General features: G+C 43.0%; 1 protein-coding gene across 2 annotated transcripts in view; it reads right to left on the bottom strand.

The window, feature by feature from the left end:
* The window catches only part of LOC106093197 (limbic system-associated membrane protein), a 101,361-nt gene that overhangs the window by 21,322 nt on the left and 62,949 nt on the right, over positions 1-17,090 (bottom strand). The gene's annotated exons all lie outside the window — the stretch shown is intronic.

Raw genomic sequence — 17,090 nt, 5'->3', positions numbered from 1 at the left:
TTGTAATTTCAGCGAAAATTTCATTGAAATTAAGTCATTAGGAAATTTTGTCAATAAAAAATTTTATTTTTGTCTTTAGAAGACATGTCAAAAATCTCCAAAAAATTTCTTCAGAAAAAATTTCTTTTAAGTTTTGACTTTAGAAAAATAATTAAGAAGGTCCCGAGCCTGAGCCAAATTTTGTCTCTAGAAAATATTTTATTGAAATTCCACGGGGGCCCGAGCCCCCAATGCTCATCCGATTTGGCTAAAATTTTGGACAATGACTTCTGCTATGACCTTCAACATACATATGTGCTAAGTATGGTCTGAATCGGTGTGAGATGGTGTAGTCATTTAAATTTATATTTTGCAGTCCATGTTAAGGGCTTTTTTCAAGAAAAAATCATGTAAATCCAACTATAGGATGAAAACGACGCCACTCAGGGTATTAGGGAACATGGACTGCTTGAAGCTAGTGCAGATTAACCTGCACCACTCGGAGGTAGTCACTGATGAGCTGCTGAGAGCTATGGGGAGATATAGAACTGATGTGGCCTCGTTCAAGAACCGTCATTACCTCCTTGTGACGAATAGTGACTGGGTGAAGGTTTAGGACTGGAACGTTTCCACCGAGTGCTTCTTTTCGGATCACTATCGGATATGTTTTCGGGTCGAGCACGAGAGGAGGAGAAGGCTACCATACAGAAACCCAAGGAGGACCGACTGGGAGAAGCTCAGGGAACAGATGCAGAAATTGGAGCCCACTGGAACTGGAGACCGCAGTCGACCTTGTTACGGGATGTCTGAACGAGTCCTGTTTGAAGGCATGTCCTGCATGTTGGAGGCAGAGTACCGCCACGTAAAACCAGCCAGTCATGGTGGTTACCGGAACTGAAGGTGCTCAGGAGGGAGAGCAGAAGACTTTTTAATAAGGCCAAGAGGGAGAACACGGCAGAGGGCTGGGACGAGTATCGTGACGCCCTTGGCAAGTTCAAGAAGGAGACGAGGAAGGCGAAGAGGTGTTCCTGGGCGAAATTTTGTGGAGAATTGGACATCGTCGACGAGGAGAAGATAGCGTGGGCGGTCCGCACTTTCCGGCCATTTAAGTCTGTCGGACCTGACGGAATTATCCCGGCACTGCAGGAGTCACCATGCCCTGGCTTGGGCGGATCTTCCGAGCAAGCCTGACATGGTCCTACGTACCGAGGGCAAGGAGAGAAGTCAAGGTTGTCTTATCCTCAAGGCGGGAATAATAAACCACAGTACAACGAAGGATTATAGGCCTATAAGTTTGTCATCGTTTTTGCTGAAAACACTGATTGGAGTCCCTGGATTGGCTCCGGGCCCACGATGTGACGCTGACATAGGTTCCAGGTCATGAGGGGATTCCAGGAAATGAGAGGGCAGGCGATTTCGCCAGGAGGGTTCATCTGCGCCGGGCTACTGAACACAGTGGATGGGATGGATAGGACGGCGTCGGTGGCGAGGTGAGACTCGGTGGATGGTTGCCGGACTGCAAAGCCGCTACGGCCAGAGGAGGACGAGGGAGTTGATGGCGTTCGATAAGAAGTCGATGAGAACCTTGACAGGGGTCATAACCGGACACTATACCATAGGCCGCATGGCGACGCGCATGGGGATACCGCACAATGACTTCTGTAGGAGTTGCCTCGATAGGGATGCGGAGGAGACTATTGAGCACTTGCTGCGTTCTTGTCCCTGTCTGCAGAGACGTAGGCTCTCCTTTCGGGGGAGCCGTTTCTTCTGTGATCTAGGAGAACTTGCGAAGGTACCTCTTGTATGTCTCCTGATGTTTGTTGAAGGAACAGGATGGTTCCGACGGGGGTGCTATAACGCTATTCTTAACTTCAATGCAAAAAACGCTGAAAATAAAATAATAACTACGAGCAGTATGCCTCACCCTCAAAGAAAAGAGAGTTTGCTTCATAACACTGGTGTAAACATTGGTAAATACTTATGGTGGTTGTTTTATTCCGTTGGTTTGGAGAGACCAACACTCATACCTATTAACTCCAATAGCAAGCGGTTGCAGTTAGTGTCGGCGGTTCAAATTCTTTTTATCATTTAGTATTTTCTCATCGCGGTTGTGGTGCACCACAGCCGTTCTCTGCCGCCCATATATCTCGTTATTCATCACAGAATCATTATTTACTGCGAACATTTGAAGAGAATCGGTTACATCGTTTTTGCGTCGATATGGTCATACAAACAAAAATATATTGATTTTATTACATAAAAAAGCTATGAACACATCACATAGTGCTAAAAACTGCATACTTTTCTTTACTTCTTTCAACTGTCCACCAACTATTTCATTCATTAAGTGCATAGTACAGCCATAAAAAATTTTTCTTTGGCTGAGCCGAATCATTCATAACTGGGCATCTATCTAATTTTTACTTCCTGGTTTAATTACAAATAAATGACACCCACCAACCTCTGCTCTTACATTTTCCATACGACCTGTACTGTAATTATACAATTTTTTGTCTTGTTATGCTCGCAAACAGATATGCAAACATCAACAAAAATCCAAATGCCAACCATGCCAAGTCTATACATTCATGTCAAGTAGGCCACACACATTGCACTCCCATAGCATCCTCACCTAAATAGTTATATTCTTTCTCACGCACATATACCAGTTGCTTCTCTTACAATCACTTATGCTCCCACAATATGCAATGCCATTCACACAAATAACGGATGCCAACAACAATTTGTGTGTTTCTGCTTCTTCTTCCTTTATTGAAAATTAATTGCTAATTTTCCCGGTTTTTCTTTTCGAAAAATAACTTTTCGTATATATTCTTCGCATCTCTGAAAAAATATCTTCCGAAAATACTTCATTCCGCCCGATATTCTCATGATGTCTGCTTTGGCGGTGTTTTCGTAGGTGAGACACTTGGCCCTGAAAAAATATCAGCATCGTGCTCTTCTCTCAAATATCATTTATTTAAACCCCATATTGCCATTGGTTTAGGGGAGTTTACAGGATGAGGCGTCCCCCAAACACATGGCCCCAAAATAGGTTATCAAATTTGTTTTCTAATCTCAAATGCCTTTCATTTGAGCCACATATTAGCATGGGGGTATTTTGGGGATGGGGTGATGCCCTAAATACATGGTCCTACATTTGAATATCAAACTCGTTTATTTGAGCCCCATATTGCGATGGTCAGTAACAAATTGCTGTTTGTGGGGTATTTTGGGAAAGGGGTAGACCTCCAGAAAATTTGTCCCGAAAGTGGTTATCAATTCTTGCTCTACCACCCAATACCTTTCATTTAAGCTCCATATTGACAAGGTCGGCAATTATGCCCGATTTAGGGGAGTTTTGGGGATTGGGGTGGTCCCCCAAACACTAAGCGCGGAAAATATATCAGCAACGTGCTCTATTCTCATATAAATAACTATATATCATTTATTTGAAGCCCATATTGCCATTGGCCTCAAAATTGGATATCAAATGCGTTTTCTAATCTCATTTAAACTCCTTATTTGGCCCTAAAAACTATAAATATTTACTTTCACTCTCTTTAAGACCCAAATTGTCTTGGTGAGCAAATACGTCTAATGGGGGTTTGTTATGGTGGTGGGACGTCCCCTGAACAGTTGGCCCCTAATGTAGATATCAGATACGTGGTCTACTCCCAAACACCTTTAATTTGAGCCCCATATTTCCATAGTTCGCAAACATGATCGGCTTGGGGGTTGTTTTGGGCGATGGGCGGCCACTGAGTGAGTTGGTCTTGAAAATATATATCGGATTAGTGTTCTACGCTAAAAACCCTCTTATTTGAGTATCATGTTGCAATAGTCAGAAAATACTTCCTATTTGGGCGGTGTTGTGGGGGTGGGGTGGTCCCATAGACACTTTTCCCGAACATTGATATCAAATTCGTGCTTTACTCCCAAAGACCTTTCATTTGAGCCCCATATTGCTATGGTCGTAATTTTGTCACCTTTGGGCGATGTTTTTGTGAGAGGCGGCCCCCCAAACACTTGGTCCCATATTTTGATATCAGATTCGTATTCTACTCGCAAATACCTTTCATTTAAGCCCCATATTCCCATGGTCAGGAAATAAGTCCTGTTTGGGGGGTGTTTTTGGAAATGGGTGGACCCCCCAGAAACGTGGTCCCACATTTGGATATCAGATTCGTATTTTACTCGCAAATATCTTTCATTTGAGTACCATATTGCCATGGTAGGTAAATATGTCCGATTTAGGGGTGTTTTGGGGCTTGTGGTGGTCCCCCTAGCACTTGGTCCGATAATTGGATATCAGATACGTTTTCGTGTCCTAAATACCTTTCATTTGAGTCCCATATCATCGTAATTGTTCTAAATATATGTTTATTTTTAGGGTACTATATGATAGGACACAAAATTTCGCTTAAATCGCACCACCCATCTCCGAGATGTGGCGTTTCTAAAAATTTATATTTTCACCACGGGGTCATTAAAGAAAATCGGTTCAGCTGTAACAAGCATAGAAACAAACAAACACAAACAGATTTGTATATAAGATATATATATATATATATATATATATATATATATATATATATATATATATATATATATATATATATATATATATATATATAATTGCAGTTACAGTAAAAATTTTTGCTGTTTTTGAACAATTTTCTCAGAGTGTACTTTATTTGTCGCTCTCAAAAGAAATCCATTTTTAGTACTCCCGCTATTGTTTAGTTCTTTTTATACCCTCCACCATAAGATGGGGGGTATACTAATTTCGTCATTCTCGAAATATTCGTTGAGACCCCATAAAGTATATATATTCTTGATCGTCGTGACATTTTATGTCGATCTAGCCATGTCCGTCCGTCTGTCCGTCCGTCCGTCCGTCTGTCTGTCGAAAGCACGCTAACTTCCGAAGGAGTAAAGCTAGTCGCTAGAAATTTTGCAAAAATACTTCTTATTAGTGTAGGTCGGTTGGTATTGTAAATGGGCCATATCGGTCCATGTTTTGATATAGCTGCCATATAAACCGATCTTGGGTCTTGACTTCTTGAGCCTCTAGAGTGGGCAATTCTTATCCGATTGGAATGAAATTTTGCACGACATGTTTTGCTATGATATCCAATAACTGTGCCAAGCATAGTTCAAATCGGTCCATAACCTGATATAGCTGCCATATAAACCGATCTTGGGTCTTGACTTCTTGAGCCTCTAGCGTGCGCAATTCTTATCCGATCAGAATGAAATTTTGCACGACGTGTTTTGTTATTACATCCAACAACTGTGCCAAGTATGGTTCAAATCGGTCCATAACCTGATATAGCTGCCATATAAACCGATCTTGGGTCTTGACTTCTTGAGCCTCTAGGGGGCGCAATTCTTATCCGAATGGAATGGAATTTCGCACGACGTCTTTTGTTATGATACCCAATAACTATGCCAAGTATGGTTTAAATCGGTCCATAACCTGATATAGCTGCCATATAAACCGATCTTGGGTCTTGACTTCTTGAGCCTCTAGAGGGCACAATTCTTATCCGATTTGAATGAATTTTTGCACGAAGTATTTCGTTATGATATCCAACAACTGTGCCAAGTATGGTTGAAATCGGCCCTTAACCTGATATAGCTGTGATATAAACAGATCTGGGGATTTGACTTCTTGAGCTTCTAGAGGGCGCAATTCCTATCCGATTTGGCTGAAATTTTGCATGACGTATTTTATTTTTACTTTCAACAACTGTGTCAAATAAGGTTCAAATCGGTTCATAACCTGATATAGCTGTCATATAAACCGATCTAAGATCTTGACTTCTTGAGCCTCTAGAAGTCGCATTTATTATCCGAATTGCCCGAAATTTTGTACGACGGATTCTCTCATGACCATCAACAAACGTGTTTATTATGGTCTGAATCGGTCTATAGCCTGATACAGATCCCATATAAATCGTTCTCTCTATTTTACTTCGTGAGCCCCAATGGGCGCAATTCTTATACGAATTGGCTGAAATTTTACACAGGTCTCCAACATATAATTTAATTGTGGTCCGAACCGGACCATATCTTGATATCGTTTTAATAGCAGAGCAACTCTTTTCTTATATCCTTTTTTGCCTAAGAAGAGATGCCGGGAAAAGAACTCGACAAATGCGATCGATGGTGGAGGGTATATAAGATTCGGCCCGGCCGAACTTAGCACGCTTTTACTTGTTTTAAATGAGAATATGCAGTCTTGAAAATGACATCGGGTAAATTGCGACCGCCATTGCGCGAAAGTTATATACCGGTTATCTTGGCTTAATACCCGGGTATTTATCCATATTTACCCAAAAATTGGGTATTTATTATTTTGTAGATTTTTTTCGCAATCGAAAATATTGGTAAAAGTTTCTATTAATTTAATATTTTTTATATAAAACCGGCTTTGTGATCTCATGAAATAATACCATATATATATGTATAGTATTAATATAGACCGATCTCCCGATTTTAAAATCTGAGGCCATTAAAGCCTTCGATTCTACAGAAAATGTTGATAATCATCAATAAAATTTTTTTGAAATCAATTTCCAATTATGTTTCTAATTTGTTAAGTTGTAATTAAACTTTTTTATTTGGCATGCAAAGCGTTGTTTTGGTAGTAAACAGTTGCATGTTGACATCATTGGTACCACATGTCTGTCATATTAAAACAAATTTTTCTGAAAACTTGCATATTTTTATGTGAAAAAGTTCAAAGGAAAACCAGAGCATTTCTGGTTCAATTGCTTTATGGCAGATACAGCTGCCTTAACTCTTACAGAGCTAGGATTAATGCCATGTGTGTGTTGTGGATGGATGGATGTGTGTTGTGATTGTGACCTGCGACCTGCGACCACACGAAACCCAGCATCTATCTTTTTTTTTCTCCGACCTCGGGCCGAAGTCGAATGGAAGTCAGGGCAAGCATGCTCAACTGCTAAACGCTAACTCCGACTCCGCAGTCCTGAGACTGACAGCCCTTCCTATGGTTCAAAGAAGCTCTTTATGACCTGCGACCTGCGAACACACGAAACCCAGCATCTATCTTTTTTTTTCTCCGACCTCAGGCCGAAGTCGAATGGAAGTCAGGGCAAGCATGCTCAACTGCTAAACGCTAACTTCGACTCCGCAGTCCTGAGACTGACAGCCCTTCCTATGGTTCAAAGAAGCTCTTTACATCTTCTAGCCAGGCTCGACTTCACATAGTTCGTCGCTAGAGCCTTTAGAGCCAGTGGATGCACACTTCTTTGGTTTGGCTGATCCTTATCTATGGGCCATTGCCTTTGCACTTTTATGTAGAGGTCGTGGCGTTGAGGTCTGCCTTCTAACTGAGGGTGTCAGGGACATGACGTTCTTCCGATTTCGGGCATTCGGTTGTTCTGCGAAAGGCCCTGGAGTGGAACGATTACGTGGCTTTGGATCTTTCTTCGATGGCGACTTAAAATTTGTCTTGCCGGACAAGGAGCTTTTGGCTGGGAGTGTCCCGAGTTTCTCCGGTCCCTCTATTTGCATGGATGGATCCAAGTTGAATGGGGGCACTGGAGCAGGGATTTTTGTTGAATTCATAGAGTTTATGGAGTCACATAGAATTTTGGACGGGTGCAGTGCCTTTCATTATTCATGTTATCTCTACACAATAACAAAACAAATTAAAAAGACAACATTTGAAACTAACAGATTTTTAAGCAGCTGATTGTTATTGCTCGCTGGAATTTATATACATACATGTACATTTAAAATCAACGAAATTTGACAAAGCAACATGTTGAAATCATTTCGTAAAAAGAACTTAGAACAACTTATTTGAACAAATTTCGTAATCATTTCGCAATATTTTTTTATAGTTCCTTTTGACAGTTGTTCGGACGAAAACTCAAGGTCAGCACTAGGCTTTCAGGGGTTAATATATAGAAAGACCTGGCCAATCGAATAAGATGATTATTTTGAGTTGATCTAGCTCCCTTAACAAAGCACAAGTAAATTAACAACAAGTAGGTTAGGTTTAAGTGGCAGTCTGCCATTTGACGCACTTAGACGTTTTCGTCCATTGTGATACCACAGGAACAGAAGAAGGAAGATGCATCCTAGTTTCTACCTTTGAACAATCCAGATCGCTTTAAAAAGCCCAATAACTTGCGAATGTTCCCATCAGCTAAATCGGACAGGTTCTCATTGAAATGAGAACCTAAAGTGGAACCCTTTCTGACTGCGGAACACACACACAGAAGGTGTTCTATAGTTTTTTCCTCTTCGACGTCCTCACAGTTTCACTTCACGTTTAGATAAGGCCACATAGTTTTGGAATGCTCACAGCCCCCTCTTTGTAACTATTTATAATTCAATACCCTTCGGGTCTGATCCCGAAAAAAAACAGATTCCAGTTTCCCTGGAATGTGTAAGGTATTTCCTAGTCACTCAAGATCGCCCCTGAATATACGACTGTCGAGGGCGGTTTTTATGTTCAGAAATATGTTCTCTATGGATTTAATGGCTGCCTGGTTGTCTGAGAAGATATTTATGCCTATAGTCGTTATGACATTATATCATAGCCATTCCACCACTTCCCTAATTGCAAGAATCTCCGCTTGATACACAGTGCAGTGGTCGGGTAACCTTTTCGATATGACTACTTCTAGATTTTTAGCGTACACTCCAAAGCCCACCTGGTCGTTTAGTTTGGAGCCATCCGTATAGATGTCTATGTAACTTCTATTACCAGGGATATCGTAGTTCCAATCGGTTCTATCAGGAATAGTGGTACAGTACTTCTTATTAAAAATGCAGCTTAGGCGGGCTGTAATCCCCACTGCCTGGAACATCGGATAACACCGAATCATGTCCAAAGTGAAAGCTTCCCTAACCTCACGGCAGTGGTCGCAGCAATCAAATTGCTCTATTGATGCTTCACTAGCTGCTGCTTTCGAAGTACTTTTTGAGTTCATTGCATCCCCACTGGCGCACACCTTGAGCCCAGTCCAACTAGATGACCCACCCACACAGGGCTTGTCGGGTCCCGATTCGATACCATCCCCTCCTGTCTTGATTGTGGCAGGGGGATTTTCAGTCTCCTGCAATCCACCAGACTTTAGCGAAGTGGTCGATAGTTCCTCATTCAAGGTTTCAGCAACAACTGCTGAGTCGTCTCCTTTCACCACTGTTGCGTATGCCTCGTCTTCTGATTCTGCCAGGAGTTCATCCTAACAAGATTCGTTAGATCTTGTCATGATGAGCTTCCGTACGCATCCAGGGACAGGTGAGAAGCAGTGGAACCACTTTTCCTCAGGACACTGAAAACTTTCGGTGTGGACAATTCCTCTTTAGAAGCTTCACTAGCTGCTGCTGTCGAAGTACTATTTGAGTTCCGTGCTTCCCCACTGGCGCACACCTTGAGCCCAGTCCAACTAGATGACACACCCACACAGGGCTTGTCGGGTTCCGATTCGATGCCTTCTCCTCCTGTCTCGATTGACACAGGGGGATTTTCAGTCTCCTGCAATCCGCCAGACTTTAGCGATGCGGCTGATAGTTCCTCAGGCAAGTGTTCAGCAACAACAGCTGAGTCGTCTCCTGATTCCCCAACCCCACCGCTTCTATAGGCCTTCAGTTTCCACTTGTTGAATCCGTAGGATACAACCCCTTCAGACTTGTGCAGGTCTGCGAGACAGCCAGAGTTGAGTCACTTTCTAACCCCAATTCGGCATGGAATGTTGTATTACCCATCTGAAACCACCTGCCAATTTTTATTAAATTCTTGAGGACCTTCTTTCTACTTTTGACTTTATCGCAAATTGCTGTAGCATGTTGGGAGAATTTGTAAGAGCTGTCAAGTATTTTGGGACACTTGATGGTCGGAATTGTCACTCCGTAGATCATCACTTTCTTCTTCCTATGCACCTCACGCGTGTATGTAGTGAACAATGTGGCTGGAGATTTAGTGGCAGATATCTTCAGGTTTCTTGCAAGTTCGTTGTAGACGTTTAATCAATGGGCACCTGATGCCATGATCCTACAATCGTCCGCATATGATACGATCTCTATACCGTCTGCAGCGGGTGGAATGGAGAATAGTTAGGTGTTTAACAGTCCTGGAGATATCAGAAACAGGAAACTCCATGTTTCACTCTACGATGTTTCCATTTCGTATCCCTAAATTCCAAAAATGACTGGAGACCACACAGATAATTTGCGACCCAGCGTTTCAGGCCTGGCTGGAGGGTCGCGTAGGCGATGTCTTCAAATAGTTTGGCATAGCTGACTGTGTTGAAGGCCTTCGATAGGTTCAGTGCCACGAGGACCGTCCTTTCAGATGGCCTGGGCTAATTGAAGCCACGGCAAATGTGTGCGGTGATGGTATGTAGAGCAGTTGTTGTGCTATGCAGTCTTCGAAATACATGCTGATGCTCGGCGAATGGAAATTCTCCAACGAAGCTCGGGAAGAGTAGTGCCTCAAGCGTATTGGCTACTGGTGGGAGTAGGGAAATCGGTCTGTGCGACTCCCCTTTATTCGGGTGCTTTCCAGGCTTCAGTAGCGGGATCACTCTGCCCATCTTCCAGACATCTGATACTACAAGAGTGTTCAAAGGCAGGTTGAGGACGGTCGTTAGGTACTCAACTCCAGGTAAATCCATATTCTACAGCATCAGTGTAGAAATTCTGTCAGGGCCCAACGCCTTGGATGATTTGGCGCCACGGATGGCATTCGTAACTTCGTACGAGTTAAATTGTAATGGCTGTTCTTCGGCTCGAAGACCACAGATACGACGTATGCCTCTCCTCCTAGCCGTGCCACTCTCGGAATGCACAATAAATTGCCGGTTGAACAACCTGGCGCACCTCTTCGGATCATTCACGATTACGTTGACAAAAGTGACTGAGGTCCTTTCGTCCCGTCTATCGGTGTTCGAGAGTGGCATAACAGTAGACCACAGCTTGCCTAAACCGCTACCTAAGTTTCATTGTTCCAGCCACAAATTCTGCTTATGTTCATTGACTATAGTGTTAATTTCCACATTCAGCCCCCCGTTTCTGGGGTTAGCGGGGTCCGCGCAACGAATCCCATTACGCTATTCTGCGAGTACTACTGCCTACGCCAGGAAATCGGGCCGCACTTGGAATATTCGACCGGCTGGTATAAAGCGAGCGTTAATGATGTCTCGGAATTTCCACTCGGCAACTCGCAAATTTGATGGGGTGTTGTTCTTTACTTAGCGGCGATTGGTGTACACTCTGAAGCCGATCCAATCGGCCTTCTTGATAAACGTCCTGCGCTCGGAGGTAAAGAAGTCGGGCGGTCGATTGTGAGAATTTTGGGGAGGTGGTCTGATCCTAATTCGATAGTTTCGATGTGAGTCGCTCTAGTGAATATCATTAGAGTATTTTTCACTGATTTGTTTCCATTAAAAAATTTTAATTGATGTTTTCTCTTTAGAAAAAACAAAAATTTTAGAAAACAACATATATCGAAAAATGATAAAATTTTGCCTTCAGAAAAAATGTAATTGAAGTTACGATGTCCTTGAGATTTTATCTTTAAAAAATTCTTAAAAATTCGTTTAATTTTGGAGGCTGGGCTATGTGTTGTCTATATTTCGCTCAAATTTTACCGTTAGAAAAACTTTCATTGATATTTTACCTATTGGAAAAAATGCTTTGTGTTTTTATATTAAAACAAGTAAAAGTGTGGTAAGTTCGGTCGGGACGAATCTTATATTCCCTCCACCATGGATCGCATTTGTCGTTTATCTCCTTATTACACTGCAAGACTGTTCATGACCTTACCATCCTGGATGTTATAGCGCTTATGGCAGTTCTATTGTCCATAAAACTGTTCACACTCGACGTCCTCGCGTTAGCGCCACACCACCTCCCGCATTCCGTGATCGCCCGGATCTCCACCTGTAGGACCGTATTATGGTCAGGCTGACTAAAACAGATCTCAATTCTTGGGTTCTCCATGTAGACCTCCAGGCCCATTCTGTACTCTAGCTTTGATCCATCCGTGTAACCTGATCGTCCAGATGTCAATACTATGGTTCCGTCAATCAAAAAGTGTGTCGCTGGCAGCGGTGCCTCGCACTTGACCTCAAGGTTCATCTGAAGTATCCGATCGGAAACCCCTTTCCTTCCTTCCAGGTTTCCTATCGTCGCCTCGATTATACCGCAATGGTATGAGCTGCTCCCATCCTCAATCCATTCTCCCATCGCCTTAAGTCTCATAGCCGTAGTTGCTGCCTCATACTTAATCTGTATGTCTCCAGTGCCCTAGTGGGCGTGGTCCTCATCGCTCTGCCTATGAGAAGAAACATGTTCTCTAAACCTGTTGTATGGTCCTAATGTTGCACTTTTTCTCCATAGCAGTCCACCAAACTACTGAGGCGTAAATAAGTATTGGTCTTATGACGCTCCTATTGAGCCAGTGGACTATCCTCGGATTCATGACCCATTTCGAGTCTACGGCCCGTCTACATTACGCCCAACATCTGTGAGTCTTCTCAGTACGCTCCTGAATGTGGCACTACGAATTCAGTTTCCTGTCCAAGATCACACCTAAGTATTTGATATCGTTTCGTTAAGGGAACGTGGTGCGTTACATTGGCCCAACTTCGTCTCCCTCGTGAACATGCAAATTCAGTCTTCTCTGGGTTAACATTGAGGTCAATGGGTCTAGCCCAGTCACAGCTGGTTCGGGTCCCAACCCCTAAGAAGTATTATAACATCGTCTGCGTAGCAGACGGGTTCAAATCAATCCTCAGTCAGCATCCACAATAGGTCATTAATAGTGGTCACCCATAGGAGTGACGATAATATGCGTCCCTTCAGCTTGCCTTGAGCCACTTTCTCCATTATATTTATGCCATGGGACACACAATTTATCCACATGTTGCTTAGTATATGGGTTATCCAGTCTCTAAGGCCCGGGTCCACCCGGTACTGATCTAAGGATTAGATTAGTGTGTCGGTCAGCACATTATTAAAGGCCCCCTCGATGTCAATGCATATCGCCCCCTCGATGTCAATGCATATCGCCCCTCGATGTCAATGCATATCGCATATCAATATGTACCATGGTTTTGAGTAGAAAGGACGTAAGGCTTATAGGCCTGTAGGCCTTTGGTGTTGCATAACTTGCCCTGCCGGGCTTGGTTATAAACACCACCCTTGTCCCTGCCAGACTTTCGGAGTATATGCAAGTTTAAGACACGCTGTGAAAATAGTGGCCAGATGGGACGCCAGATAGTCTACGTCCTTCTGTAGTAACGCTGGAAATATTCCATCAGGTCTTAATGGTTTGACTTAATTGGTTTGAAGGTCCTCAAACCTTCCTTGACCATAAATTCCGTTATGATAAACCTTCGATCAACCTCATTATTCCAAGTTCCGATGTCTCCGTGAGTCCTGTCGTATCCTGTGGAAAATGCGTTTTCATCAAAAGCCTCAACATGTCCTCCGTTGTCTCTGCTCTCACTCTCACGTCGGATACTAATGTTTCAATTTGGACATGGGTTTTTGAATAAAACTTTTTTATCTTGGCGGGGTCATTAACGCTACTGACCTGTACGCAGAAAAGCTTCCAATCAAGCTTCCTCAATCATTGATCCTCCATTAGATGGGCTTCTTGGGAGTAGGTGATGATCTCATCGTCTGCTCTCTGTTCTTTAGACTGCATTGACTTCCCTGTTACTGCACTGCCTGATGACATCGTATTAGGTTATTTACCTATCCTAGTCTTCCGAATCTTTATAAAATCGTTAATGGTTCCATCGTCGGGTCCCTGTTCGTTAGGCTGCATTGAGTTTCCATTCTCTGAAACACCAGGCAGTAGTGTTTCAATACTAGGATCTTTGCCTATCGTAGTCTTCCAAATCTTATGTAAATTGGCTTCTTGGGAGTAGGTGATGGTACCATCGTCGATTCCCTGTTCGTTAGGCTGCATTGAGACTCCTTTCGCTGCTCTGCTTAATGTTTCAATATTAGGATCTTTATTTATCCTAGTCTTCCGAATCTTGAGGTCGGTGATGGGTCGTCTCTGCGACCAAACCTTGGCTTTGCTTGCCCTACATGGGTTTCATCGCAAATTTACTGCTCGATCCCTTGATGAAAACCATCGGCTTTATGACCGTCGCCATCTTTCTCGAGCTTTGCGCCCTCCCTGGGAGCGTGAATACCTCTGACGAGCTGTTTGACGGTATCAATAGATTCCGCTGACACAAAACGCAGCGTAAATATGTTCCCTCTATACTCGGAGCTCATCATTTCTATGGGTGGACGCTCTACAGAGTTCCACACATGTTCGACTGCTTAGTCAGCACATCTCTGTTGTGCTTCTGTGCCACTCTGGCGTAAGAGGGCGGCTTCTTACCATTCTAAGCGATCATATCCCCCTTCTGTGATGGCGGTGGCCTTCTTTTGGAAGCCACAATAATCCATAAGGACTCAGGGGCCGTCCGCGCTTCCTTCGTTCCTGTTCCGACTTTGTATACCTCCGCAGGACACTGTCTGGAGTCTCCATTGCGGGACGGCTGGCTTAGTTTTTTACCAGAGTACTTGAAAGCGGGGAGGTCTTTTTCTTCTTCAGTGTCTTGGCAATGCTATGCTCTCCGGGAGATTTGATTCTCTTTCCAGCTTCCGTAGAAGTGGCTGGAATGTCAGTTCTATCCCCTTCTGCGCGTTCGCCTGATTGCGCTGCCAATACGCACTCCTCTGTCTTCTTCGTCATGCGCCGGATCGCTTTCTCGGTCTGCTTGTGAGCTTAGCAAAGCCAACGCTCACTTCTGCCGTCATCCAGCTGTCCTCATCTCTCGATTCGGCTGCGATGACTGTTTCATTGACACTTTCGCTGTCTGAATCCGAGTCGAAAACACCACCTTCACTTAAAGGCTGGGGACGAACTGTGCATCACTCTGGTTTATCCGTCCCTTCCTCATTAATTAGTCTGACGACTAGTTGTGCGCTTGAAGCATTACTCTCGACTACAGGTGTCAAGGCACCCACACCTATAGGAGGGAGAAATTGTAACCACCCTCGATTCCCTTGTCCAATTTGGATGAAATTTCATATATTCATAATTTAGAGCATTTATATTGACAAAGTTATTTTTATACCCTCCACCACAGGATGGGGGTATACTAATTTCGTCATTCTGTTCGCAACTCCTCAAAATATTCGTATATATACTGTATTCCCATACAGTATATATATTCTTGATCGTCATGACATTTTAAGTCGATCTAGCCATGTTCATCCGTCTGTCCGTGCGTCTGACTGTCGAAAGCGCGTTAACTTCCGAAGGAGTAAAGCTATCCGCTTGAAATTTTGCACAAGCACTTCTTATTAGTGTAGGTCGGTTGGGATTGTAAATGGCCAACACCTTTCATTTGATACCCATATTGTGCCTATCGGTCCGGTTTTGGATGGCGTTTTTGGGGTAGGGGGGAGGGAGCGCCCCCATCTGATATCTTAATCAGAATTTTGATCTGATTTTGTATGCCAGATTCTTACTCCAGAATACCTTTCATTTAAGGCCCATATTTTACTTAGACTTAAATTTTTTAATACCATATACGTATTCTATTTTCCAAAACCCTTCTTTTGATACCCATATTGTCCCGATCGGTCCACTTTTGATTTTGAGTGGAGTTTTTGGGTAACGGGGGAGGGTCCGTCCCCTTCCGAAATCAACAAATTATAAAGCCTTTTTCTCCTTCCTGACCAAATTCGCAATCTATTCCCAAATAACTTTCATTTCAGTACCATATTGTCATGATTGTCCAAAAAACCTATTTTAGGTGGTTTTGGGCATGGGACTGCTCCCAGTTACTTGGACCCAATTTTTATACCCTCCACCATAGGATGGAGGGTATACTAATTTCGTCATTCTGTTTGTAACTACTCGAAATATTCGTCTGAGACCCCATAAAGTATATATATTCTTGATCGTCGCGACATTTTATGTCGATCTAGCCATGACCGTCCGTCTGTCCGTCCGTCCGTCTGTCTGTTGAAATTTTGCACAAATACTTCTTATTAGTGTAGGTCGGTTGATATTGTAAATGGGCCATATCGGTCCATGTTTTGATATAGCTGCCATATAAACCGATCTTGGGTCTTGACTTCTTGAGCCTCTAGAGGGCGCAATTCTCATCCGATTTGACTGAAATTTTGCACATAGTGTTTTAGTATCACTTCTATCAACTGGTATAGCTGCCATATAAACCGATCTTGGGTCTTGACTTCTTGAGCCTCTAGAGAGCGCAATTCTTATCCGATTGGAATGAAATTTTGCACGACGTGTTTTGTTATGATATCCAACAACTGTGCAAAGTATGGTTCAAATCGGTTAATAACCTGATATAGCTGCCATATAAACCGATCTGGGATCTTGACTTTTTGAGCCTCTAGAGGTCGCAATTATTATCCGATTTGCCTGAAATTTTGTACGACGGATCCTCTCATGACCATCAACATACGTGTTTATTATGGTCTGAATCGGTCTATAGCCCGATACAGCTCCCATATAAATCGATCTCTCTATTTTACTTCTTGAGCCCCCAAAGGGCGCAATTCTTATTCGAATTGGCTGACATTTTGCACAGGTCTCCAACATATAATTTAATTGTGGTCTAAATCGGATCATATCTTGATATCGCTCTAATAGCAGAGCAAATCTATTCTTACATCATTTTTTGCCTAAGAAGATATGCCGGGAAAAGAACTCGACAAATGCGCTCCATGGTGGAGGGTATATAAGATTCGGCCCGGCCGAACTTAGCACGCCTATACTTGTTAATATGAAATTCGTACTCTACTCCAGAATACCTTTCATTTGAGTCCCATATTGTCCCGATCGGTCCACTTTTATTTTGGGTTGTACTTTTAGGGTAAGGGGGAGGGTCCGCCCCCTTCCGATATCAAAAAATTTTACAGTCTATGTTTCCTTCCAGACGACCCCACACAATCTGTAAAAATTTCAAGGTAATCGGTTCAGCCGTTTTTGAGTCTTTATGGAACAAAAAACAAACCGACAAACAAACACAAATTTAATTTTATATATATTGAACTAATTTTCAGAAACGCTT

Source organism: Stomoxys calcitrans, chromosome 1 (assembly GCF_963082655.1).
Source record: "Stomoxys calcitrans chromosome 1, idStoCalc2.1, whole genome shotgun sequence".
Taxonomy (NCBI): domain Eukaryota; kingdom Metazoa; phylum Arthropoda; class Insecta; order Diptera; family Muscidae; genus Stomoxys; species Stomoxys calcitrans.
This window is presented reverse-complemented; position numbering and strand designations above follow the sequence as displayed.